This window comes from Thermobia domestica, chromosome 8 (genome assembly GCF_964235325.1).
Source record: "Thermobia domestica chromosome 8, izTheDome1.hap1.1, whole genome shotgun sequence".
Taxonomy (NCBI): domain Eukaryota; kingdom Metazoa; phylum Arthropoda; class Insecta; order Zygentoma; family Lepismatidae; genus Thermobia; species Thermobia domestica.
Window position 1 is genome coordinate 38324884 of NC_137461.1, and position 25451 is coordinate 38350334.

General features: G+C 37.0%; 1 long non-coding RNA gene across 1 annotated transcript; it reads left to right on the forward strand.

Moving 5' to 3' along the window:
* Positions 1 to 795: 795 nt before the first annotated feature.
* LOC145691660 (uncharacterized) lies at positions 796 to 18268 on the forward strand. Its single transcript, XR_014132471.1, has 3 exons — positions 796 to 838; positions 15734 to 15890; positions 18082 to 18268. It is a non-coding gene; the product is annotated as an uncharacterized LOC145691660 (long non-coding RNA).
* The last annotated feature ends 7183 nt before the right edge of the window (positions 18269 to 25451 follow it).

Below are 25451 nucleotides of genomic sequence, written 5' to 3' on the forward strand. Positions count from 1 at the left end.
GATTCGTAACTTTTCACCCTTTACATCCTGAATAAAAATTTATATTGATGCATCCAGGGAGGGGGCGATCGAGGCAATTACCCTCCCTCCGAAGAGGAATCTTTCTTATTTTATATATAAATAAAACCAATCCCAGAATTTGGAGCTCTTAAAAGTAGCTCTAAGTAGAAGTATTATAACCCACCGCCTCCCCAGATTTCCGTCCAGGATCCGCCCCTGGATGCATCAAGTAGCTTTTGAGATATTTTGTCTCCTGGACGAACGCACGGACAGACTAAGCTAAGAAAAAATAGCTTTTGATAAATCGAAACTTCTTTGAAACAAAGGAGATGCTATTAATTAACGGTTTTGCTTTAATGCATGTTTACTAACAGAAACGATCTATAACATAGAAAATAAACATTGTAATTGATGTTAATGCTGTATGTTTTACGGTACAGTTATTCCTAACCATTCATAAACAATACATTGTTTTAATTCAGTACACATCACATAATTTACAAGGACGATTTCCGTATGTTAAGAGTATGAGAGGTAATATTAATTAAGGATTTCAATAAAGTGCATACATTTATTTAATTAGAAACAAACCGTAATAATTATTTACATTAAAAAGTGCAATAAGTAAGCATTTCTTTTGGAAACTAACGCATCATTGCCTATGCTCACGTTAGCTATTGCTTTTATACTTTAAGAAAAATAATTAATTTCTTTGTTCATACGGATAGCAAGGACAGTTTGAACCATATATATAGAAATGAAAGATGAATTCGACAACAATTAGTACTTGTACCTGGAGAAGATAAGTGGAAAACTTTCCCTTAAAATGATCGGCAAAGTAAGTAAAATATTTTTTATCCAAACAATCTATCGTATTATCTACGTAAAAAGTAACAATTTTATTTTTTCAGTGTAATTTCAACCAGAAATAGTTGTACCTCTAATGTCAATTAAAATAAAAGCGTTTTCTTTAAGTCTTAGTTGTGTGAAACAAGCTAAAAATGAAACAACTGCTTCTTTGTTACAAAATTTTTTGTTTTAGCACTAATATGAGTCAAGGAAACTTCACAGAGTCTCAGAAAGTAACAGTAGCGTCTGTTAGGTACGCTGCCCGCAAAGTAACCGGAGAGAAAATGAGCCTTTTCGAGGTTTAAGAGATCCCAGAACTCTTGTGTCTCGTAAGCTACCCTATTTCCCATTGAATGTTGGAAAGCAATCAGAGACTTTCTTTTGGATCACCCTGTATATGCATACAGCAATACTGTGGCCCCGCGTAGCGTAATCGCTAACGCTCTCGCCTTCGGTGCGAACGGTGCCGGGTTCGATTCCCGGTGGGGGTCGAAAAAGTGTAAAACGCCCCCAGTGGGGGCACTCGGTTGAAAAAGTGTAAAACGCCCTGACTGAGGTTTTCTTGGGTTTTCCTCATTCACACCAGGAAAATGCCGGGGTGCTAACTAACTTATAGGTCCCAGGCCGCATCTTTCCTTCCCCAATCCTTTCTTCCTTCCCTTTCCCCGGATAGTGTTCTCGCCGAGGGATGTCATCCCTCAAAGGTGAAAGGCTAAATGGCCTTAGATGCCGAAAGCCCATACATCTAAATCCTAACCTAACCTAGCATACAGCAATACTAATTTGTGAAATACCAAAAGCTTCAAAATTTTCAACACACACACACACACTGAGAAAAAAAAATGTAGGTGGCATACTTAAAAACGTAGGTTACATTCGTAATTCCTGTAGTTTCTGGACTTAACGTACAACCGTATATAACATCCTGCAGCAAACGTATAGCTGAAAAAGTATGTATTATACGTACTGTCTGCATAAGTGCAATGACGTCATTCGTGTGACGTTATCTGCAGTAACAAGTATATACGGAGGTAATATCTAGCTTTGTGACGTCAGGGTCGTATGTAGCATGTGGGTTAATAATGACGACATACACTGACTATCAGGACGGAGCATGATTTCAAGAAGTATGCAATATACGTTCTGTACGTATGTTTCTTGCGTTCAACCCCGAGACAGCATCTATATTGTACTTGTGCCCCATACGTACGACTAGATACAGTATACGTATTGTACGTATGTATTATACAGATTTTCCTTATGTCGCACACAGCTTGTCCAGATACAGCATACAGAATATCCGTATGCACCATACAGAGTGCATATATGTAGCTTACAGACTGTCTGCATGCAGCATATAGATTATACGTATGTCGCGTACAGGTTGGCCATATGTAATGTATAGATTGGATGTATATAGCTAATAGGTTGTCCATATGAAATATACAGATTTTACCTGTATCGAATACGTATTGCCTTCTTGTAATGTATGGATCGGACATATGCAGGATCTAGAGTGTACGTATAGTGCACCATTATTAAAGTGCTGCAACATACTGCAAAGTGCATGATACATTCTTACTGTAATGTTGTCAAATATTGTTGTACTCTGTATGAAAACAAAAATAGCTTAAAATATGGTTGATCTCCTTTGTGCCAATAATAATAAAATTAACAATACTACACTTTTCAAATCTTAGTTTGGAGCAGTGAAACTGTCCAAAGAAATGTATTTACCTGCAGGGTGTCCTATAAGTTTGGGCTTCCTGCTAATTCGTTGGAAAGCTACTGCAAAGTCAAGTGTTGAAAAGTGACACAAGCGTTAATTTTAAAATTATGGGCACAAAGCAGGGGCGGATCCAGGACGGACTTCTGGGGGGGGGCGGTCGGCGGTAATACTGCTACTTTTAAGAGCTCCAAACTTGTTATGGGTGGGTTTATTTATATATAAAATAAGAAAGTTTCCTCTTGTGGGGGGGGGCGATCGCCCCCCTCTGGATCCGCCCCTGGCACAAAGGAGGTTAACCATATATTAAACTATTTTCGTTTCCATACAGAGTAAATCAATATGTGATATATTACTGTAAGAATTTATCATATGGTTTGCAGTTAGTTAGTTGCAGCACCTCAATAATAATGCAAAATGCACAGCCTTATACAATCCTATATTCAAACTCAAACAAGATTTACGTACAATCATTTATTAAGCTGTTATCATCCATTGCTTGTACGATATAAAGATTATTTTACCTCATTCTTTCCCTTAATAGTATCTTCTACTAAAGTGCAGTTGTTACCACAAGAGGCCTGAGTAGAATTTTCCAGAAATAACTTCTCTGTACATTTTAATTAACAGGTATTTTTTTTTAAATGTCGCAATAATTAAAAGTGTGGTGTCAGCCGGAAACGCATTCGCTTACAATATTATTCCTACTCAGTACTCGCCATTAAAAATGAAACACCAAGAAGGAGACTGGGTAGATGCGCCAAAGTTCCCAGGCCGATACCTAATAGTAAGTGCAGAATACTCTTAAACGTTCGCTGTATTCGCTGTGTGACAACGTGGTGACAGCGGAGGCGTTGTGCAGCCATCGACTAAACATATTTATTCTTCCCTGCTATAGACATTCTGCAAATTTGGACTTTCCTGGATGCATCCTTCTTAGTGCAACATTTTAAGGAAAGAGCAATTTAACAGTCTCATACATTGCTTAAAGAAAGAGCAATGATTCTCAGAATTACTCGGAAGATATATATACACAATAATTTAAAACGGTTATTTCAAACTTTGCAATTCAAAGCACGAAAAGAACTATAGATAAAGGAACACTGATTTTAGCCAAATAGTAATTAGTAAACTCAATCACACTCAGTACCATTAGTTGCTTGGTGTTATCCGTAAGTCAGAGATCACGGTATCTCATTTCGTGTAGATTTTTGCATTTGTTTAACGCTAAAAATGTATTTTATCGCTAATTGAACCCAGTACCATATATATACCGACAGGACGTACCTTAGTCACAAGGTGACATGAGTGAAACACTAAACTATTCGATTGACACCTGCGGCCTTGTCAACACTAGAGAAAGTTACAAAGTGATTAAGTAAATACGGAACATAGTTCATACAAAGTATAGCGATGTATGAAGTCTCCGTTTCATACGACTTGGATAAAGGATACATCTGAAATAGCAACAAAGAAATATATAATGATTTCTCTGGATAATTTGGATTAGTCCAGAATTCGAACACACACACGCTGGTAAGTCCAACATTTTTTTTTTTTTTTTAACTTCTTTCTTCGGATTCCCAATAAAGTTGACTACTGAAAAGCTGAGTTATAGATTCTGTATTAAAACAACACCTTCGCTAGACATGTTCAGTATACACATTGTCTTACATACAGAACAATACATTAGTTATTAATGCATGTCTGAAATAATAGTGCTTGGTATAGAATTTTACTTCATCCAATCGCAATAGCACAAAGATAAAAAATATTGCTAGGGATAATGTTCTTATTACAGAGAAAAAGAATTAAAATGACTTAACATTAACAATCATTTTCTTTAAACAGAGATAATATTTTATTATAATTTATGGAAGAAAGAAATAATTTGTAGTACAGTATCTTTATTAGGGTTATATATTCGTACAAAATAATGTAAGTACAACTGAGTCTGTCTTCAGAAAGGGCGTACTTTTAGCCACAACCTACACTGCTTCTTTTGACTGTCTTTCAAGCAGAATCCTGGTTTGATGCACGAAATACCTGCAACAAAAATCAGAAAATATTTAAAATGTTATATTCAGTGTGCTTAATTTGGTTGTACTTAACAATACAAAGTATCTTAACATTTTTGAGATTAAATGGACAAACTCTGTTCGGTCAGGTATGGACTTTTGGGTTGCACGTAGAAAAACTATGAAGTGTTTATTGATGCTGAACAACAACTCAAAATGTATTACCATTCAAAAGTAAGTGGGTACCTCAATGGTGTTCGGGCTACCATGGGGTACCTAATGTCTGTATTTTTTAGATATATGAAAATATATGTCTCTAAAATGTAAGGAACTGACATCTGTTTACCGAAAACCTCAACTCGGTAAGCCTTATGGATATCGAGATATGGGAAAATAAAGAGCGACACTACAGAACTGTGGAGTTTGCGTACTAGATGGTGCAGTTTCGGAAACGTAATTACGAGGGCTTACAACAACCTCAAAAGTAGTTTCAATTAAATACACTACACACACGCCCTGATGGGGGTTTTCGGGTACCATGATATTCCCAGAACTCTCATTTCTAAATATTCTAAAATATGTCTTAATAACGTTTTAAAGAACGTTAGAGGTGTGTGTTTACCGAAACCGCAAGTCGGTACGCCTAACAGTTACCGAAATATGGTGAAATAAAAAGCGACACCATAGGTACGTGGAGCTTGCATATTAGACAGTACAATTTAGAAAATTAATTAAAATATGACTATCAAGATATTGTCAAATAAAGGGAGGATCCATATAGTTATGGGGTTTTCGTGTTAGGTGGTAAAATTTCCGAAACCGGTCATGTAAAGTTAATAAGCATCAGTAGCAATTTCATCTTAAAATAATTAGGTATTTCCATGGAGTTTAAGAACATCATGGGGTCTACCAAGATTAAATTTTAAAAGTTTTGTAAAATATATGTTGACATTTGTAAAGAGTATTAGAAATATGTATTTACCTAAAAGTTCCAGCTAGTACATCTAGCAGCTAGAGAGACACCATACAATAAAAGCGTATTAGATCTTGAAATTTCAGAAAACAATTATTGATCCTAACAAAAGTTAAATAAGATGGTACTTATATGGGTTAAGTGAGAACCTCAGACTCGTCAGTACAATTTCGATCGAAAGATTAATTCAGCTCTAAATTTTCTTTGGACAATTCCAGGCGTTCATCGGGCTCTGAAATAAAGTGAACATTTTTTGTCAATATCTAATATAGCAAGCGAGATATAAGGAATTATGTATTTTATGACGTCGTAAAAATAGAGACCCACATGGATTTGTACTTTTGAGTATTTGCTGTAAGAAGAAGAAATTTCAGAAAACAACCGTATATACCTTAATAGACAATTAAATGGGCGGGGGCACAGTGGCTTAGTGGTAGAGTGCTTATCTCTGGTGTATTGGGTTCTTGGTTCGATCCACGGCCAAGTCAGTTTGTAGTGGACATCGTATTCGTGGGTTTTCTCGGGGTACTCTCCTCCCACCTTTGCATTCCATCAATTCTGTCAACAACATTCACTTGCTTTAATCATAATCTCCCTGAGACTAAAATGCATAATCGTGGGTCGCTACACTGAAATATTTCCTTTTATTTAATTTTAAAATTAAATAGGGAGTTAAGTATGATCGTATTTCTATGGGTTAAGTGAATACTCCAATAGTTTCTGCAAAAAAAAAAAAAAAAAAAAAAAGATTAGTTAAATACCCTACCACTAAGCTACTGTGTCCCCGCCCACTGAATTGTCTATTAAGGTATATACAGTAGTTTTCTGATTTTTTTTCTTATAGGAAAGACCCAAAAGTACAAATCCATAAAGATCTCTATTTTCACGTCATAAAATATATAATTCCTTATATCTTATTTACTATCTTAGATATTGACAGCGAATTTTCATTCTTTTGCACAGCTCGATGAACCCTTGGAATTGCCTGAAGAAAACATAGGACTGAACTAATCTTTCGATCGAAATTGTACTGAGGTAGTCATTTAACCCATAGAAGTACCATCTTATTTAATTTTGTTGCCACCAATAATTGTTTCCGAAATTTCAAGATCTCGTACGCTTTTATTTCACAGTGTTTCTCCAGATGTTAGATGTACTAGCTGGAAGTTTTGGGTAAACACATATTTCAAATACTGTTTACAAATGTCAGATTATATTTTCAAAAGCTTTTAAAATTTAATTTTGGTAGACTCCATGATGTTCTAACAGTCCATGAAGATATCTAATTACTTTAAGATGAAATTGCTACTGGTGTTTATTAACTTTCCATGACCGATTTCGGAAATTTTAGCATCTAACACGAAAACCCCTTAACTGTGTTGGTCCTCCCTTTATTTGACAACATCTTGATAGCCGTTAGTCATATTTTAATTCAATTTCCGAATTGTAGCGTCAAGTATGCAAGCCCCACATACCTATAATTTATCCCCCCCCCCAAAAAAAAGAATCAGTTCTTTACATTTTAGAGACATGTATTTCCATATATCTAAAATGCAGAAATTAGGTACCGCATTGGAACCCCATTGGAGTACTCACTTACTTTTGCATAGCAAGGTAAAAACGCCAGTGGTTCTCACTTTAAGTTTGAAAACATACTATTTTGTCTCTTCTCTGAGCATCGTGAATCTGTCGGAGCTGTACCATAGTTGGAAAGACTCACTGATCCTTCCTATAGTGACCATGTAGTCAGAATTCAAAAAGGAGTAGCCCTTGAAGGAAAAACAATATTTTAAAATCCTTGCACCAGTAGTCGTCACCTTAAAATCAAAATGTTCCAGTAGTAGTCAGGATTTTCTACCAGTGTTCATCACTCAAATAACTTGACAATTTATTCAAAAACGCACTGTGTATCAGTTTAGGGTTGAGAATACAATATAAAGTAGTAAGCTTAATAACTTTGCATCACTTTTAGTACTCAAGAAAGAAAATAAAAACGTTTTTACATACTTTTTAAAGCAATTTCAGAAAGAAAAATGTTAACTGAATTCAAAAGTTAACTGTATATCACTTCCACGTTAAGAGTACAATATTAAATACTATGTTTAATAACTATACGTCACTTTAAACTCTCGAGAATGAACATAAACGTTTGTACATACATTTTAAAAACAATCTGAGAAACAAAATAAGTTAACTGAATTCAAAATTTAATTATACATCACCTGAAGCTTAAGAATACACTATAAAATGCTGAGATTAATAAAAAATGAAATCTTTAAGTTTAACGTCCCACGGTTATGCCGGTTAGGATAAGGAGACGGTGATAATGAGAAATGAGTGAAATGGTGGAATGAAGAAAGTGGGAGGAAACGGGAGAACCCCGAGAAAACCCACGAGCAAGGTGTTTGTCCACCACAAAGTCCACACGGCGCGAGTTGGGATCGAACCAGGGACCCCAAGCACCGGAGGTGAACGCTCTACCACTGAGCCACCGCCCCCCTGAGATTAATAACAATGCATTACTGAAGAATGAAAACAAAAATGTTTTAGCTACCTATATTGTATTTACATGTTATTTCTCATTAACATTTTTTTTTTGATAACTCATGATCAAGTCTAGGGATGCGCAAGAGAAAAGATTTGAGGTTGTCTCCTCTCGAAAAGGTGCCGCGAAAGTTGTCTCGTCTCGAAAACTGGATCCGTTTCTATTGGAAAAGCTCTATCTTGTCTCGAATTTCGTAACAAAAATTGTCTCGTCTTGTCTCGTGCGCATCCCTAATCAGGTCCATAGCCAAAAACTTCATTTCGGAGGGTGCTCGATAGGGCTTTGGGATATCCGAATTTAGATATAGATAATCGATGTCGACAAACTATCGAAACTTGTTCGAAATATCGAAAAATACAGCAATATCGAAATATAAACAATATCAAAAATCGAAAATATAGAAATATGAAAGAGATCAAAAATATGGATATATCGAACAAAAATGGATATATGATCTTGGAATACGATTTGGTGGAATAATGAGGGAGAAAAATAATCATTGATTAAATATTAAATTGAAAAGAAATAAGAGCCTGACGCTCAAATACTTATCTATCCGGCACCCATCTTGATCCCCATAAAATATCATGAAGTGCTTCATTGATTCTAAACCCAATAATAGTAATTTAACAATAAACACAATATATTATTCACTACGCACCTTGAAATGTAGAAATTAATGATTGTAATCCCCAGCTTTCCAATAGACCTTTGATTTCTCCAAATGAAGATTCGGATATCTTGTTTCTTCTCAAGCAATAATGGGTTACAATAATCAGTTGCAGTCCAAAGCCAAGTCACTAAGTTAAGCATAAATATAAAAGAATTCATTAGTTAGATGCATACAAAATCCTACGCATGTAAATCCGAATCTACTTGTATTAAATTGTAAATTTAAAAAAACTAAATTATACTACAGTTATAGTGACATCAAACATACATTAAATAAGGTATACAGGGTGTCTCAAAAGTCCCCTGACATAGGGTAACTCTGTTATTATCAGAGTTACAACAGAATGTAGTAGGGAAAAGCATATCCAATTATGATGTTTTCAATCTAAAGTGAAGGAATTTTTAAAATCGGATGACCCGTTTGCGCTGTACACTCTCTATGCGCCCAATGTGAAATGAAAATGCAACGTTGCCATTTACCTGGAAACACAACAGAAGTGAGTGAAGTTACTGTCTTTTACGCTAACATGTCGATGGCCAACCCCCGTTTCAAACAGTAACTTCATTCACTTATGTCGTGGGTCCAGGTAAATGACAACGTTGCATTTTCATTTAAAATTGGGTGCATAAAGAGTATACAGCACATTCATCTTGTCCGATTTTTTAAAAAAGTGTTCACTTTAGATTGAAAACGTCATATTTCGAGATGTTTTTCCTCTTACATTTTGTCGTAACTCTGATAATAACAGAGTTACCCTATGTCAGGGAACGTTTGAGACATCCTGTATACATCATAAGAGGTTCCTTTCTTAATTCTACACGGATGTGGTTTCATTGAATGTGAGGTGGGTGATACACATTAGGCCTTTTGGGAGTACGTCACACGGACGACCGTAATTTTGTGTTCAAAATTTTTATGAACTGGTGGGATATGTGATACATATGGCCATGGGCTAGAATTTTCTCAGTATGTCAAATATGCAATCAGATTTCATGCAGCTTAATTTGGTGAAAAGCTATTGCCAATTGAACGTTACATTTACCCCTTTCTTGCAGATGTTGAACCATGTCGTTAGCACGTGAGGAATGGATCGAAATAATCAAACTGTGGGGCGGGAGGAGTATATGTGCAGTGGTTGCCGATTGCAGAGTCATCCACAATGTGACTCTGTCACATGTTTCAGTGTCACAGTAATTAACTAAATTTGAGAAGACGGGCACATTCGTGAACATACAACGTAGCGGTTCAAACTTGCGGGACCTTGTTCCTTCCCCATTTTGAACCGGTACATGAAAATGCCATTTACTCCATGTTTGCCTGCGCCGATTTTGAAAATTCCTTCACTAATCGATTTCTCCCGTTGAGTACTACAAGAACCAGTTAAAATCTCGCGGGCTCTTTATTCTTCTCCATTTTGAACCGGTACATGAAAGTGCGATTTTTTTTTCATGCTTGCCTGCGCCGATTTTGAAAATTCCTTCACTAGTCGATTTCTCTCGACGAGTACTACAAGAATCAGTTAAAATCTCGCGGTCCTTTTTTCTTCCCATTTTGAACCGGTACCTGAAAATGCGATTTTCTTCATGTTTGCCTGTGCCGATTTTGAAAATTCTTTCAGTAATCTATTTCTGTCGTCGAGTACTACAAGAATCAGTTAAAATCTCGCGGGCCCTTTTTTCTTCCCCATTTTGAACCGGTACATGAAAATGCGATTTTCTTCATGCTTGCCTGCGCCGATTTTGAACATTCCTTCACTAATCGATTTCTCTCGTCGAGTACTACAAGAATCAGTTAAAATCTCGCGGTCCTTTTTTCTTCCCATTTTGAACCGGTACATGAAAATGCAATTTTCTTCATGCTTGCCTGCGCCGATTTTGAAAATTCCTTCACTAGTCGATTTCTCTCGACGAGTACTACAAGAATCAGTTAAAATCTCGCGGGCCCTTTTTTCTTCCCATTTTGAACCGGTACCTGAAAAATGCGATTTTCTTCATGTTTGCCTGTGCCGATTTTGAAAATTCTTTCAGTAATCTATTTCTGTCGTCGAGTACTACAAGAATCAGTTAAAATCTCGCGGGCCCTTTTTTCTTCCCCAAGCCAATATTTTTTTGTATATTTTGAATGTATTCAAGTATGGAACAAAAGTATTATATAATTCCCTTAGTAGGCTTCTCAACTTAATATTTTTCAACTTAAATTTTATTTATTTTAATTATTTATTTTCTTGTGACTCAATATTTAATTGCAATCGTTCATTGGGGAGAAGGGTGGCCATTCTCAAATATATAAATATAGTATTCTTAAAATTTATGTGTTCTCGTACTATTAGTTTCTTCCACTAGACCTGGAAATTGCAAAATTAATACCTGGAAAACCTGCAAAATTCAGGGAAATTGAGTTCCATATTTATGTATGAACACTGCTATTTACATTTTTTTTTTTTCGAATAGGGAGAACTGTACGAAAGGGTGGTTTGAGAATAGTATAACAGTAGGTTTCTGGGAGTGTTGTTCGAAATGAAATCTTTAAGTTTTACGTCCCACTATTATGCTGGCTAGGCTCAAGATGACGGGGTGTTTTCGGGGGGGTCAATGTTGCCAATTTTGGGTAAAGTCGCTAAATAAGGGGAATTCGACCTCAACGATAGCGTAGGGTGACCATAAAATTTTCAGTTAAAAACGGGACAGGTTCTTGCAACACTAGACTTTTAGATCTACCTTTGTTCTTATCAGTGCCTTGATATCAGAGTTCCCCCTCTCTCTCTTCGTTACAGAGCGGGTACTTATGAAAAAGGAAAGACACGTTGAAGTTTGTTTAACACACAACCAACTGCTAAAACCTCTGCTGCCTTTCGAGCAGTACTGCGAACTATAGAGTATGTTTAATATAGGGATTTTCAGTTCAATTTTTGCCGCTTTGTTATTATTAATACTTTTAAAAGGAGTAAAGGTACTGGGTTTGTTATTTACTTCTTTCATTTACATAAAACGGGACGAATACTACTTTTTTCCATCTACTGATGGGACGGCCGCGACACGCCCCTAAAACGGGACTGTCCCGGTCAAAACAGGACGTATGGTCGCCCTACGATAACGACAAAAAAAAAAAAATCCGATTGGAGACTTTTTTGGGTGATTTTTAAATGACGATTTACCTACTTACACATTTAGCGACTTTTTGCTGCAAACAAAATGTTCATCTGTAGAGAAGCATTATTAGTTCAAAACAGTTTTTACGTTCTTTTTTTCTGTTTGTTTGTTTTAATCAGCGCAAGTGATGAAGAGTTTGGAAATACAGCGTACTCACTACTCCACAATCCTGCATTGTTATGTTACCCTTGCCCTCTAACGAAGAATAACTACAAACTTGATGTCCTTTAGTTCGCAGAGTTTCCGTTGAGAGACACACGTAATACATCATTACCGATAGCAACAAGATTAGCTATAGATGCGTGAAAAAAGGCGAAGAAGGTGTTTGTTATACTTGTCCTTTGGGGTCTTTTAATTATTCTGCACTTTTTCTTTTACAAAAAAATTGCTTAACGTAAGTACTGTAATGTTAATTATTTCGGAACTATTTTGACCACAACATGAACAAAAGTACCCGAAACAACCTGAAATGATCCCTGAATTAAAGGATTGGTTGCGCCCTGTTTACAAAGATGTGAATAGAACCAGCGGCGCAAATCTGTCTTCAACATTGGGGGGGGGGAGGTGTTGTAAGACCGTTACCATACTTTTTTTGGCGATGTCCAAAATACTTATGAAGTTGAAAAACAATGTTGTGGAGGATCAGAGTTGTCTTTAGCGTTAGGAGGCTGCAGATTTGAGGCTTATTCTGGGGGACATCTCACGTTCCTTTGTAGCAATCGGACAAAAATCATCAAATTTCTCCCAAAAAACACATTTCAAAAAACACACTGATGATGAGCAATGAATTAAATGGTGGAATGAAGTAAGTGGGAGGAAATGGGAGAACCCCGAGAAAACCCACGCACACGGTGTTTGTCCACCACAAGGTTCACTTGGCGGAGCTAGGATCGAATCCGGGACCCCAAGCACCAGAGGTGAACGCTCTACCACTGAGCCACCGCGGCCCCCGGCCGGGAATCGAACCCGGGTGTCCCACGCCAAAGGCGTGTTCATTAACCACTTAGCCACGAGGGAGCTCATCTGTGAGGCAGTGTAAACCCCCCAAAAAAGAAAGAAAATAAACGCACACTGGATGTTTGCGCAACTGAGGATCAAAACATTCTCAATGGAGTATGAGAAATAGTAAACGTCAATCAATGTGTGCTTTTGCTTATTCATTACTTCGTTAATACTTAATTCCTTCTAGAAATAGTGAAACAATACTATGAAGAAACACTAATTAAACTAATAACAATTACGTTGTATTTCTTACCATACCGTTTTTACCACCCATAGAATTTCAATCTAGCACTATACTGCATTAGTCACGCCGTAACGAAAGCTGAAATTCAAAGACCTGGCACTCGTTAACTGTTGAAGCTGTGTTGTAGCTACCTGTATATCACGCGGCCTGCGTTGGTACTCCTCAACATAAATACGTCACAGCCCAAAGCCAGGAAACATCACAAACAGAAGACAGGGGCACAAGCAGTGCCTGACACTTCACGAACTCAAACCCACCAAGACTCAACTCAACATGACCTTCAATTACGTTCTAGAAACCAAACCAGTGCTAAGGCACAAACTCACCAACTTCCTATATGAAAACACAAGAAAAAAATCTAACGTTTTGGTTCCAAAGTGATGACATAACAATAATACTAAAAAGGTTTTAATTTTCAGTAACCCAAACATTAATTAACTAGGGAACATAACAAAGCAAAAATAAATAAATAAAAATAAATTAAATTAAAAAATAAAAACCTGACAAGTAAGCTCTCCCTGACTACTTTTTTTTTTAAATTTCAGTGAGGCTGTAAAATATGTCAATATCTTCGTTATATATATATATATATATATATATATATATATATATATATTTCATTGTAAACAAGTTCTTTAAACAAAAGAAAGCTCTGAGAGCGCTTACCTCTGACGCGGTAGGTCCCTGGTTCGATTCCTGCTCCCGACAAATAGGCTTTTGGTGAACACTGTAGTTGTGGTTATTCTTAAGACTTTCCAGTTTCCTTACATTTTCTTGATTCCACCATTATCATGTATCTCATCGTCACCTTCTCTCTTACATTGATGTACAATCATGGGGCGTTAAACTAAAAGAAAAAAAAATCTTGCAAATATCCTAGTAAAAATGAGTTTTCTAAACTACACTAGTGGCCCCGCGTAGCGTATTCGCTAACGCTCTCGCCTTCGGTGCGAACGGTCCCGGGTTCGATCCCGGTGGGGGAACTCGGTCGAAAAAGTATCAAAAGATTTTAAGTCCAGCCATCCTGAATGAGGTTTCCTTGGCTTTTCCTCATTCACAACAGGCAAATGCCGGAGTGGTACCTAACATATAGGTCCCAGGCCGTTTTCTTCCTTCCCAAATCCAAAAATGAAAATGAAATCTTTGAGTTTTACGTCCCACGGTTATGCCGGTTAGGCTAAAGGAAACGGTGATGATGGGTAATGTATGAAATGGTGGAATGAAGAAAGTGGGAGGAAACGGGAGAATCCCGAGAAAACCCACGCACACGGTGTTTGTCCACCACAAAGTTCACTTGGCGGGAGCTGGGATCGAACCCAGGGACCCCAAGCACCAGAGGTGAACGCTCTACCACTGAGCCACCGCGGCCCCATTTTTCCCCAATCCATTCTTCCCTTCCTTTCCCCGGATAGTGTGATCACCGAGGGAAGTCATCCCTCATATGCGACGGGCTAACAAGGCCATTGATGCCGAAAGCCCAGAAATCTAAATCCTAAATCTTCACTACACAAGGGAATTTTCGCGCTGAAAACGGTTTATTAGCAATTATGTTAAGCAGCCCTGTAGTAAAACTGCTCCAAGTAATAAATCGTCACATATAAAACGGAATGAATAAACACATAACATTCATTTTGCTACCTTGAAATGTAAAATGTTTCAAAACATTAATATTCAAAGATTTCTCAAAATTCAGATTCACCCATTCCATTGTCCTCAATCATTAACGAGTTTTACAATAGTAAGAATTGTATTCATAAACTACATTACTTACTTAGTACCATATTAAAGCAAGTTACACTAAAAGAATATATAATTAATGGAATATTTAACTAAAGTAATAGTTAACTAGTGTACTTACCCAAGCATTTGTTTCTTTCCTCTCTTCTTTTCCGTTTGTAAACAACCTCGTTTCGCAAGCAAAAGACGGTAGTTCAATGACGTCAGCCATGGCGAAAGAAAGAGGTGTCTATAGGCGGCCTGGATCTCACACACAGATGGACGTATTTAACATATAGCTGAAGTATTTAACATACGTATACGTATGTAAAATACGGAAGATTGTTAGATGTCAGACATCCTGCAGCGACATGATGTAATATCTAAGCGGGTAAAAGGCAGTACCTATGTAGTATATGGATAAAGTACGCTCCGTACAGATTTCCTTAGTAAACATAACGAATCCTTGTATTTGTACAATATACCGCTGTCCGGATAATGGATTTTTCTCAGTGCACACAAAATGAAATGGAGCTCTGTGCAACACAAGTTAACACAATTTTAAACGTAAGCAAAACCATTTTTAGATTAGGATATTAATGAATTGTATATTTATACGTACAATTGGATATGATTATTTACCAACGACATAGGGGTAACGAGTGGCAAAAGATTTTATTGTAACAATACACTTCTAAATTGATCTATTTTTTTTTTCTAAATTTTCCTTCATTATTTTCTAATATTCCTGGTCGCACAACTCTTAAAATATTTCTTTAAAACATAAAGCACTTACAGCATTTTATTATTTATTTATTTATTTATTTATTCTTTTCAGTCTCTTCTTGTGTTTGTGGCAGTGTTTGTTTGCATTGCCGTAGCCTTTCCTGCACCGCCACAAGAAATAGCTGCCCCAGAAGGAAACCCTCAGCTGTCAAAAGGTGGAGACGATCTCAAAGGAGATAACACGTTCGGATTTGGATATTCCTATTGGGGTATGTTTGACTGAGTAAAATAGAACTTACCTTGTTGAGAAAAACCTTTAATTGATATAATCGGATATTCAATTAGATCATAATGTGAATGAGTAAGTTGAGTAAGACGTATCTTTGGAGATGCAACTTACAGCTTAAAGTATAAATTGAACCATTATTAGGATTAGTACTCCAGACAATCTAACACAATGGAAATGAATCGGGACCATTCTTATGAAAGTTTGAGCTCAAACCACTTGGCTACGAAGGGACACAATCGAACATAAAAGTTTCTAATCAAAATAATAATAATAATAATAATAATAATAGTAATAATAACTGGTATCCTATGATTTGCTATTTATTTGTTGAAGTACAGGGTGTTTCAAAATGAATTTCGGGGATTTTAGGCTTTTAATATTTATTACATTTAACATACACTTATAAATAATAGATTAAATGAAAGAGCAACTTAAGAGTCTTCATCCTGGCGAAATTAAAATACCGCTAATTTTACAGAAATTATGTGATATCTTCAAATAGATAAAAGATAATCGAAATGTGGAACAAGAGCGCCCTAGACAATATTATTTTACATGAGAAACCGTTATCACGACTCACTTATCTGCTTTCGATTTCGAGTCATTTTGAAAATCGGCATTTATTTTCGCGTTTCTAAACAGTTGAAAACGGAAAGCCACTAGGTGACTTGTGATAACGGTACCTAACGCAAAATAATATTGTCTAGGGCGCTCTTGTTCCATATTTCAATTATCTTTTATCTATTTGAAGATATCACATAATTACTGTAAAATTAGCGGTATTTTAATTTCGCCGGGATGAAGACTCTTAAACAGTTTTTCCTACAAGTGTTTAATGTGAGGACCATTCATCACACGGCACATATCGAGACGATAGGCGAGAAAGGCCCATTAAGTTTCCACCGCGATATGGCATAAAACACATTCAATTTAGGGGAGTCTCGTTGCAAGTGTACCATTTTGTGGGAATTTGTTGACCCACAGATGCGAATATGATGGGTGTTCACATCGCCACTTAGATGAAATGTCAATTCATCACTGAAGACGACATGATTCAGAAAATCTTCATCGTCGTGCATCAACATTTCATTTTCAAAGTTGACACGTAAACTGTAGTCTGTAGGCTTTAGAGCTTGTAGTAACTGCAAACGATAAGGACGTAGTTGTGAGCGTCTGCTTAAAATTCTCCTAGCACTGTAACTATAGATTCACTCTTTGCAAAATCTAAAACACGAAAAGCTTTTCGCTCACTAGTCGCCATCTTTGCTACTAGCGCTTTCTAACGGCAGACGGAGGAAAGAGGACATGCAAACGCGTGCGTACAAAACGGGCATGTAAGGAAACAGAACATGAGTGATTTGCTCTTACATTTTATGTATTATTTATAACTGTAAGTTAATTGTAATAAATACTACAAAGAATTAAAATCCCAATATTCATTTTGAAACACCCTCTATAGTGTTTCTTTTTATAGGGCAGTGAATCTATAATTTTAGGTCAAATCATAATCAATATAATACATGCAATTACCTTCCACTGGAAACCGAATCTATGCAGCACGCAGGCGCAAGCCTCTAAATTTCTCCACTTTGATGAGCGGAGAAATTTGTACATAGAAAGAGAGAAACTTCAAAATACAGAAAAATCGAATTTGGGGGCTTAATGAGTTCTGGACTTAATCCGGATAATTCGGGAAGTTATCAGAAATAGTGATATTGTGAGATTTAAAAAAAAAAAAACTTTAAACATTCCTTTCCTTTAACGAAAAGATGGATCTAATGTATATTAAAATAAAACCATTTTTTTCTGCAAATAATTAAAACAAATTCAGAAATGTTCAGTTAAATAAGATAGAGCTAGGTACGTTCATTTAATTGAGAATTTTAAGGAAATAATATTTCCACAAAAAATAGACCCAGTTCTCATTTCGATAAGATTATTGAATGTAATTTTTAATATCTGACATCGATTCGGATGAATAGAATTCGCATAATTACTGAAGTCCTGAACTTTGTACTTTTTAGAAAACAAAAAGCAAACTCATGTTATGCAAATACCGTTATTAAACGTCATACTTTGTAATGCGCATCATTAAATCATCTGAGAAATATTGTTAGGCCTGTATTAAAGTTGAGGTTCGGAATTAAAAGACTCCTTTGTTCTTTTTTCAGGATTCCCTTGGTTCTGGGGCTAAGTACAAGAAGCAGCATCCGACAGGGACAATATGAACAGACCAGTTCTTCAGTAGGAGAGATCAGGCCTAATACTTTCATTTAAGTAATATAGTGGCACTTTTTTTTTAGTTTAGTAGCCTGTAGATGTACCTATGTATATATTTCTTTTATGCAACAAAAATAAACGCATTTAAAAAAAAGTTTTTTTCCTATTCAAATATTGATAAATTTATATCAATATCTTATTATGTAAGCGGTAAAATTTCAAACAAAATCATAATAGTTTATATCTTTGTTTAAAGAGTGTAAGAGGTCAATCCTGTTTCAAGAGTTCACATTGCCAATCGTGATTGCCATCAACAGTTTGTTTTCTCAGTAGAAATACCTTTTAGACGAATAGCTACAACAATCTGGCACGAGTTTAACTTCGTTTACAAGAACGCGTCCTGGAACGAATGCAACGCACGCATCGCCTTCAGTTTTTTATTTTTTTATTTTTCGTTTTCATTGTAAAGGAACTGAAGCGGCTGTGTAGGAAAATAAATTGCAAGTCGTTTACTGAATACACGGACATATGTAATTATGTTCTTTTTGTTCAAACATATTTCAAAACACCGCCACCGGAAGAACTTTTGCAAACAGTGGTCGGTTGAATTCATTTTAGAGCTTTGACCAGAGATCAGTGATTGTAGAAATCTCTTACTAGAAAAATTGATAATGGAATAATGGAAAGATGACTGAAATAATCTCCTGCGAATATCTTCTGAAAAATCTGACAATTGTCAGTGTCTTGTGGGCCTTTTGATTGAAAAAATATATGAAACTAGTATAAATAATACCACCGGGGAAGTGGTTAATATTAGTTAAGAGTTATGAATTAAATTGGCAACAGGCAGATCTGCAGGAAAATATCGCGAAACGATCACTGCTATAGAAATGTGGGTGTACATTCCATATTAATGAGCCAACAAAAATAAACTCAATATTTCGAGCAAGGGCCATAGAGAAAGAAGAAAAATGTATGTTTGGAACGATAGTCCCACTTCTCTTGAAGGAAGTTGTTCATCCGAATGGGAACGATTGTTAATTCCTATAGAGAATCATAGTTGGTGACAGACACCAAAATCTCCAACAATCAACGCTGGCGCTCACGAAAATTGTAGAATGGGTGCTGTAAAGATTATAGATCGAGGAATATACAATGCATGTCCTGCTGAAAGTAGGACTGAGGTTAGAGCGCCGTTATTCACAGTGGTAGAAGTTTGCGATTTCCCTGGTACATGGCAGTATGTCAGAAGAAATTTGACGAACAGTGGATAGGGTCAGTGTGTGGTTGACTGCAATACAAGCGAGATAACAGGTAACGAGCGTGTCATGGATTCCTCCAAACAGGCTAAGCTCGCAGTTATAATGACACTTACTTATAAACATAATAAGACAAGTCAATACGTATGGATAAATAGTAATCAGAAGAATTATTATACTAGCAAATTAACACAATCCTTTTTGAGGATAACTAGATTTTACCTTTTCATTTCCAAAAGAAGTCTCACCACATTACATTCAATAATCGTTACCTACTTCTTACTTTCTTCAAACATATCTATTATTATTATTTACCCAGCAACCTCAAGGCATTTCTTTTTATCTTCCTTTTCGCATAGCTGCTCAGCTATAACGCCTCTGATCCTTTTCATAAAACAGGTACAGATTGACAATGACAATGACAATGATAATACAAACGGGTACAGATTGACAATGACCAATACAGATTGACAATGACAATGACAATACAAACGATAAACCGTTGTACAGTAACCAATTTTTGATGGTAGAAGATGTTAGTGGAACTAACATTTACCGTCGAATGAAGGATGTGTATGTGACTGAAAGTATGTCACATACTGCAGTGTTCAGATGGTGTAGTGAGTTTGATCATGGACGTGTGAGTACAGCGGGTCCAGGTCAAGCACATTTGGTCGAAGATAAAGGTCATCAAAGATGAATCAGTTCCTACAGCAACGCTCTTTTGAGGGAGAATCGTCGAATAACCACCCCGAAGATTGCAAACAGTCTGTCTTTGAACAAGACAACCGTGAACACTATTCTTCATGGACATTTGAAATACAGCAATTTTTGTACTCAATGGGTCCCAAAACATCTCACTGAGGACCAAACGTTTCTGCGCATGGGTGTTTGCTTCCAGCATTTACGTCGTTAGCGCACAGTGGGAAACAAGTTTCTGTCCCGAGTTTTGTCTTGTGACGAAACCTGGTGCATTTCTTCGATCCAGCAACGAAGAAAATGAGTATGAAATGGGGACATTCCGGTTATCCTCGCCCAAAAATGTCACTCCTCAATTCGAGCAAAGAAAGTGATGCTCATTTTTTTTTTTTTTTTTTTTTTAATGGGAATGGCTTCTTGATGCTGAACTGGTTGGAAACGGGAGGTACAGTTAATGCAAACAAATACTTCAATACCTGAAGCAAACTAAAAATTGCCATTAAAAATAGTTGTCAAAAGGAGGCATGTTGTGAAAAGGAATTATTCTGTTGCAGGATAATGCCACCCTCATGTGACACAAGTGTGCAAAAATCTCCTGCAGCACTTAACGTAGGAAGTTTTCCAGTATTTCCCTCCTAGCATTGACCTATCATCCTGCCAATTTCATATGTTGGGGCCATTAAAAAAAGCACCGACGGGACGCGGGTTCACGGACAACTGTGAGGTCTGGGAAACAGTTGCAAATTATTCCGCACTCAACCCACGACTTCCTTCGCGTCTCGTGGACCAATTGGACACCTGTCTCAACCATCTAGGATGGATTTTGTATAGGTAGTATTGTTACACAGATCTGTCCCCTATGTAACACTTTTGAATGTATAGTATACCTATGCATTAAAACTAAATAAATCTTTGCTCAAATGTATCACTTCCACTTTCATTTGAGCATGTCTTATATAAGAAATGCATAGTGATCGGGTTAGGAACGAAATTTCGCAATGCAACTGCTTACAGCCCAGAAATCAAGTTGTTATTTTTTCAATGGAAAGAGCCCGGCACTTTGATGGTTACGTCGCCACTAGCTACACAATCAGGGCGTTTATCATTAGTGCAGAACATGTAAGAATTAAAAGAAAAAATGGCATGTCCGAAGAAAATGGATTTCCTGCAAGCAAAATGGCTAAAAGATCAGGGACGAGATGTTTTTATTTCTCAAGATGCTTACTGAAGCCATAAAGGAGGTGGGCGGATAAGGGCCATTTTTCGCCCATCAGACAACGGAAAACTGAAGTGTGTGATTCCAACAAGTTTGCAATGTATTTGTATACTAGAAGATATGTTGCATATGTAAAGATAATAGATACGTGGTAAAGAAAATAGTAAGTCATAGAAATAAGTGCCCAAAAAGAGTTCGTTTCAGTGTTTTGCGACATTTTGGTAATGTTTGCTGTCTTTTATGGAGGCTTATAGCAAGAAGGAGTCGATGAACCAAAATAAATCTGACTCGTCATAATATAACGCTGTGTAACCTTTGATATGAGTACTAATTGGTGTTGGTTCAGTGTGTCCTTCTACCTATTAGAGAACAAAATGTATTGCGCGAGAGTATAGAGCGATGACTACCGTTTATACGCTGTAATGTACTAGTTCAACTGGAGACGCCAGCTCTGATGTTGTGACTGAAAATACATGCTCAGCATGTCAATACAATATATAAAGAAAATGTATTGTTTGCGCGGATGTGTGTGTAGGGCAGCAAAAATAGAGATAGCACGTTATGGAGTATTGAGAAGGCGTGTCATTTCTGAAAGTTGTATGAGTAAAAGTGCGAGCAGGAAACCCAGTCGCAGAATGGCATGAAATTCTGCAATATATATATATATATATATATATATATATATATATATATATATATATATATATATATATATATATATATATATATATATATATATATATATATATATCTCGAAGAATCATACATACCACGCGTCAATGAAGTACCGATGGGAATTCATTGATACGTGATATTGCAATACTGAGGGAAAGATGAAAAAACAAGGACCAACAATAGCTACCTGATATATCTGATTCTACCTAATACATACCCATACCCATACCCACAAACACCCCCCACCCCACCCCATATATATATATATATATATATATATATATATATATATATATATATATAGAGAGAGAGAGAGAGAGAGAGAGAGAGAGCAAAGGCAGATATACGCGAGCTCGTGTGTGTGTGTGTGTCAAGGTGTAGAAGTGTGGAGTCTGCGTCCTGTGCACCTAGATAAGCGTCACGGGCGGCAACTCTTGGAATTACACGTTTCCATTGCCCTATTTGCTGCGCTGCGATCGGAGTGTTCAGTCGTGTTGTGCCGCAATCAAACCATAGTTAAGAAGTGTAGATATCAATCGTGAGTTTGCAACTGTTTGTGCAAACATATATTGACGAACTGAATAAGACATAATGCCGAACGGCCAGTGTGATTGTCGTGAAACGTGGCAAAGAAAATCTACGGCTTTTCGTACCTGTTCTAACAAAAAAATTATATCGATCCTGAGGAGTTCTAAAAACTGCGATATACAGAGTAGTACGAAGTTGTGCTCGAAATGCAAATCATATGCATATCGTGTGCTTCGTTCTCGAAGCACTCCTATGCCTTCGTCTGCTGTACAAAAAGATCGTGCGTCTACGAGTACTGCCGTCGACACCATCTGTAAGAGTCCTAAAATAGAGCTCTCAACTCTAATAGCTGTTGTATAATATGTAAGCGTAAGAAATACTTAGTGTCTGTACCAAGAGCAGCTCGAACGCAGGTCTTTACAGAAACGGGAATCTATATTTCGTCGGGAAAACGCTGCTGTAAAACGCATCTTACGGAGTCGGTATTCGTGAGGAGGCTCTGCAAGCTGTACGCCCTGTAAATGAGAAGACAACAACGTCTGCGAAAGATATTGAAAGTCTGATAAACGATATCAGAAAGGTAGCACAGAAGAAAGGTATCGATTTCGACTCACGGGAACGACTTTTCGACTCCGATTATTATACTCTTATGGGTATTTCAATGTCTGATTTTAACTGTATTTATGACCTAGTAAAGTCCAAAATGCGTTCCTCAACACAGAGATCCTCTCGTACTTGTTTGGAAGTGTTACTTGTAAAGCTTCGAACGGGTTTCTCGAGTGGTGTTCTGTCCACATTATTCAATGTCAGAAAACGAAGAATATCATCTTCTGTGCACTCTGCACGTGAGGCTTTAATGCAGAACTTTGTTCCACTATATCTTGGAACGGAACACATCACCGGAACACAGGTTATTGAAAACCATACGAGGTCTTTAGCACGACGATTATTCATTCCCGATGACGACAATGATACTGTAATACTTGTTGCTGATGGCACGTACATTTATATCCAGAATAGTTCCCACTATTCCTTTCAGCGACGATCATTCTCGTTACACAAAGGAAGACCTTTGGTGAAGCCTATGATGTTGGTCACGACGACAGGTTACATTTTGGATGTCTTTGGACCTTACTTCGCGGATTCAAAGAACAATGACGCTAACATACTCACTCACATCTTAAAAAATGATGAACACAATATCAGAGAGTGGCTGCAGCCAAAGGATGTTCTGATTGTTGATAAAGGCTTCCGTGATTGTTTGGCACTTCTGGAAGAAATGGGCCTCGTACCTGAAATGCCTAGATTTCTCAATAAGCAGCCACAATTTACAACAGCGGATGCTAACGAGGCGCGTCTTGTGACGAAAGTTCGATGGGTCGTCGAAGCCGTTAATGGACAGTTGAAAAACTGGTGCACATTGGATAAGTGGTACCCAATACGCAAATACCTTATATTGGTGACTATGTGCGAATTATATGTGCTCTTCTCAATGCTTTCTATCCTACAAGGATTCGCAACACCGAAGATGACGAAATAATTGCTCAGCCGATGCTGGCTTTAGTTAAAAAACCTAATTACTTAAAACAAATGGTCGATGAACAGGCTTGGCGCGAAAAAATGCAATTTGGACTAAGGTAACCGATACAGATCTTCAAGATTTTCCACGACTAACTTGGGATGAGCTACGGCAATTAACTCTTGGCACATATCAACTTAAACCCAATCTTACACTCACGAGCACTTAAGTGACGAAGGTATGTACTCTCTGTATTTACATCATGACGATGCTTCTGTTCTCCGAGTTCAGTTACAATCACGACACATAAGATCCAAAACCTATAATATTTGGATTAAAACAGAGCAAAGCAACATCGCACATATATAGTGGTACTGTCAATGTAAAGTAGGCGCACGGGTCGTCGGATGTTATGCGCATATTGCTTCCGTACTATGGTTTCTGGCGCCACAATTCCACCGCAGTTAAGAAACCAAGTCTAGAATATACTCATACACTACAAGATGCCGCCGCTGCATGATAATCCACTGGCGATTCGGATGACGACAGCAAGCACGATGCCTAATCTGCAAACTAGCTACAAGTGCCTCCAGCTATCTGATTATTATCTATGCTTGATTATTTCCGATGTAATATATTGATCTCATAGTCATAGTAGACTTCATTCTTCTTATTCTTGTAGTTAGTGTTCTATTTACAATTGCTTTACCTCTTACTTATAGCGCTTTCCGTCAAAATATATTTGTTTTCTTATTTTTATGAGGTATACTATTGAAAACCATGCATTTCACATCTCGGGCCTGATGGGCGAAAAATGGCCCTTATCAGTCCACCTCCTTTTCCATTGAAGAATGCTATATTAGAAAAATCAACGTTTAAAGAGAATATTATCTCATGAACCAATTGCTTCCCACTCCATATCCGTTACTTGGTTTTTTATCATATCGAATTTGAGTGAAATCGAAGATGTCTTAAGAACTGATTGAGATTTCGCTTTCCTCTGAGAGATGATAGTATCATTCAGTTCATGACGTACACCTTGGCTTAGTTTCATGACACCAATTTATGGTGAGTAGTGACGAGTTGGCACTAGACTAAGACCACCGCTACAAACAACAGGTGGAGATTGATTATGCTTTGAACGGGTAAGCGATTGAACAGAAAACAAGTTAAACAGCTTATTTCCCGCATAACTACATAGCTGGAAAAGTCACTTGCCTTTTGAGACGCAGGGGTTAGGGGTGCAAAATCAAATCCATGTGACTTCCATGTTGTAGTACTCTACAAACACCATTGATGGTGCCCTTGACTTTTTAGGGAAAATTTAATAATTGCCATAAACATATATAAAGAAATGTATTATATGTATTTTTAAATAGGAAACTTCTAATCTTTCTTCTGAATATTAATAATCATTATAAACAA